We start from the raw sequence: 4,442 nt of genomic DNA, 5'->3' as shown, positions 1-4,442 counted from the left end.
TTTTGAGCTTTTGTTTTTGTTCATGTAGTTAAGCTTTGTTTTTGTTTAAAAACTAAGAGAGAATGTGGTTCATATTTTTAAACTGGTAACCTCCCTGTTCCTGATTTTTATGCATGCTATGCTACTACTTTATAGCAACTCAATAAAAACAATAAATAAAACCTTATTGTTTTCATTTATTTGTCTTTTGTTTAAACTGGCCAATACATTAGAGCGTCAGCTTCCTAGCCAGTAGTTCTGTGGTTAAATGGCGTGTATGTTGCCTTCTTTCAATCAGCGTGGAAAATACATTAGCATTCTCATTTTATCTTCACACTTTTGCATTCAAACTTCACACTTTTGCAACCAAACTTCTCAAAAAAAATTCACCCTTGTCAAAAAATTATTTTGCATTCGAAATTCACACTTTTGCAACCAAACTTCACAAAAAAATTTAGTCCCCTAATTATTCATAAATCAATAAATTTATTATAAAATAAATATAACAAAATAGTTTTACCATAAAAGTTTTTCTCAAGAAACAATAAATAAAAATATGTAATAATTAATTAAATGATTTAATAATCAATGATGCTTCCCCCTCTTAGGTATTTAGGCAAAAAGCTAAACAGTTTTGTATAATAATTTGAGCAATCCTGCTCGCTTATTGTTAAAAATACACTATTGATGCTTTCTAATAAAGCACCTGAATTAATTAGCCTATTTCTTCTTACTACTTCTTTCCAGTTAGAGAACATGTTATCAACAGGATTATGAAATGGACAGTAAGAGTTGGTGTCCCTTACTTTCAACCAAGCTCTTTACCTGGCTAGTTTTAAGAATGGTGACATTATCCATAAATAGGATGGCATGCTGAACACTCTTTTCACTAAAAACATTCAAAACTTCATCAAAAAAATTGAGGAATGCATCTTGATTAAATGCTTGTGCATTGTCCCATTTTTATTCCTCACACAACAAATTGAATAATTTCTAGAACGCACTCCAGCCACAACATGCACTGCCCTTTGCCCAAGGAGGAGATCTTCCCCTTTTGGTTCTCATTGAAATGTTAAAACCTACTTCATCAAGAAAGTAGATGTTTATTCCATTCCTAAGCAATGAGATCAAGGATTTTGTTAGCATAGCTAAGCCTTTTTTGAAGAGAGTGGGAATCATTGCACCTTGCAGGATATAAAGAAGTTCTTTTTAATGACCATTGGAATTTATCAATGCATCTATCTATTGTTGAAATATATACAGTAATTCCAAATTTGGCAAATAATTGATCCTTCATTTCCCTGAGGCTTATTCTGCTACCTTCGGACATTAACTTGCGTAACTCCTCCTTGTGGACTTTGAATTTCTTGTACCTCCTTTTGGTAATTTTTCCACTCTACCGGAAGATTCCTAGGTCTTAATTGGGGTTATGGTTGTACGATTACAACCCAAAACCATTGCTATCTGGGAGGCATCAGTTCCACTCAGATAACTGTCTACCACTCTTTGACGTTCTGCATTACATAATTCTCTGGCCATAAAAGTAAGTGCAATACTAAATATAAAGCTAATAACTTTGAAGATAAAAAGATGAATAATATTGTTATCTGAAAACTTAGTATAAATCCCTGAAATAAAGATATTTAATTTTAAAATTATAGAAAGTAAAAAACATAATAACTGACAAATCATCAATTTATTTTCATATATTTTTATTATTGTTTAATTTTATAATAAATGTATTAATTTATGAATAATTAGGGGGTCTAAAGTTTTTTTGTGAAGTTTGAATGCAAAAGTTTGAAGATAAAATGAGAAACCCTGTAAATACAGAGGAGTCGCAGTCAGAATGGGAGAATCAGAGTGGAAGGATTTATCTACAGACTCCACAACCCTGGATGTAACTCTTGAGAAGGCACCACAGGAGTCCATTCATTCCCACAACAAGCACAGGAATCCGGAATCGCCGGGTATCCTGGCAACCAAAGCTAATGCACAGCTCAGTTTTTTGCTAGAAACCCGATCGATCAAGCAAATTATTGCAGAGTGTACACTGCCTGTCCATTTTTGAAAAAATGACCTACCTAATTGCTCTGGATTTTTAAAAAAGGAACTTAGTTCCGCTTTGAAATGCAGCAGCTTTTCTGCAAACACCCTGGAAAAGAAGAGAGCATATGTTTACCCTACCTTCCCTGAGACCCTAAAATTTTTTTTTGGTTTCTTTTTTGGAAACTTTTATTAGTTGTTACCAAGAAAAATTTCCCAACGGCAAGATAACCCTTCTCTTTGAACTCCAGTGACAACTCGATATGCCAAATTTAGGAAACTTTTCTTAGTTGTTACCATGAAAAAATTCTCAATTGAAAGATAACCCCTCTATTTGTGCTTCGTTATGTTGGATTTTCCTTTACTTTCAATCTTTTACCTAACAACCTTTTACCTAACAATGGTCATCAGAAATATTAGGAGGTAATAATCCCAGCAGGGACACAGACTGGAAAGGTAAGTATACTGTATGCTGCTGGGGGATTACTACTTGTTCCTATACAAAGTTACATTTTGCGTTAAAGTAGTTCTGCCCAGTTGCACGGGTAAGACTAATAGCTCTTTATTGTAGCGAACTGATAACTGTCAGGGCCACCTCTGTAAAATAAAGATGTTATTGACTTTAGTTACTTCCCGAGTAGCGTAGCTAGATGTATGTGATGAAAAATGTGGAAGCAATCATCATGTATGCTGTGACCCATGAGTAAAATGCAAGTACAACATTAATATTTTCTTACTTCTTATTATTTTTGGAAAAGTTTAATTCCCTTTTTTCATTCACATATGCAGCCTTTTCTGTTGTGTGTCCTATAACTGAAATACAGGAGTTCCTTTGCACTTTATGGCAGCACCATAACAACTCATTTTAATAGCAATGTCATTGAAAATGAAATCTGTGTATATAGATTTTGGTTTTAGGAAAAGGGGGATCTCTTTTATGACTAGACAGGAAGGCCCTGAATAAAGAGACATTTCCATTTTGACCTAAACATTCCCCAATTGATTTGGTAAAGTTAACAACACTGACAGTTAACAACACTGTTATTTGTCCTTCCCCTCAGGCACGTTGTCTTGGCGTCACCCTCGAATCTGCCCTCTCATTCACCTCCCATATTCAGAAAATTTCCAGGTCCTGTCCCTTTCGCCTGTGCAACATCTCCAAAATCTGCCCCTACCTGTCCCCAGAGACCACCAAACTCCTTGTACATGCTCTTATCATTACTCGTCTGCACTACTGTAAAACCTTACCTTTCTGACCTGGTAAAAAAAAATACTCCCCTAACCGCTCCTCCAATAACCTACTAATTCCCAACTTCCCCACTCATAACTTCATCACATGTACGACTGCAAGACTTTTCTAGAGTCACCCTGACTATCTGGAATGGTCTTCCTTGTCCTATTGGGCTTGCTCCTACTTTCTCCTCATTTAAAAGAGCGCTTAAAACCCCTTTTTTCAAACTTGCCTACCCATCTTCTCCTGTCTCTTAAAACCCTCACTACTTCCCACCATTCCACATCTCCCCTCCTATTGTGTGAGACTTCCCCCACCTCCTAGATTGTAAGCTCTTCTGGGCAGGGTCCTCTCCTCCTGTGTAACTATTATTTGCAACCCCTATTTAATGTACAGTGCTGTGTGATATGTTGGAGCTATATATATCCTGTTTAATAATAAGAAATATATATAAAGATATAATTAAATAACAAAATAAATACAAATGTGGTTTGAAAAATGTTTATTATAGTAAAATCTAAAAACACCAAAAAGTAGTATAGCAGAAGCATATGTAGCAAAAGAGAAGTATGGGCAAACCCGAATGTAATCCTTAGTTATATATAGGACACAGACACTGGGGTGGGTAAGGGGAACATTGCCCAACAGTCTCTATAAAAGAAAATTGGCACAGGTATGTTGCTATGGTAAAAATTAAGTCAGTATCAGGAGCTACTTACAGTATTTGTGATCAGACATCCAAAAATAATGGGTAGTTCTAGTTTTGCAGTTATTACTTTTGCTCGGTGTGTGTTATTCCTTTAATATTGCACATCATAAAAAAGACCCATACTGTCTTTTAGAATTACACGTTTTTTTCTTGGTTTTACATTACTACATGCTGTTTATCAGAGTATAAAAAGTACACAAGAAACAATCAGAGCGTATAAAAAACACACAAGAAAAACACACAAGAAACAATCATTTACGAAGGAAAACAAAGTGCCGGTGTGCACTGTTTACTGTGGATTTTCATGTGGTGTACTTATGTATCAGACGATACTGAGATAAATAAGCAATTCTAGAACATTTTTCTTCAATGTGTAAATCGACCCAAAATTACTATCTGCCAACATGAAATATCAATGATCCAAGAAGTCTCTCATATTGATGTCAAAAAGACAATAGATGAAACCAGGCCCGAAGT

This window comes from Pyxicephalus adspersus, chromosome 5, assembly GCF_032062135.1.
Source record: "Pyxicephalus adspersus chromosome 5, UCB_Pads_2.0, whole genome shotgun sequence".
NCBI classification, from domain to species: domain Eukaryota; kingdom Metazoa; phylum Chordata; class Amphibia; order Anura; family Pyxicephalidae; genus Pyxicephalus; species Pyxicephalus adspersus.
The sequence above is the reverse complement of the archived record's forward strand: the minus strand, read 5'-3'. Positions refer to the sequence as shown.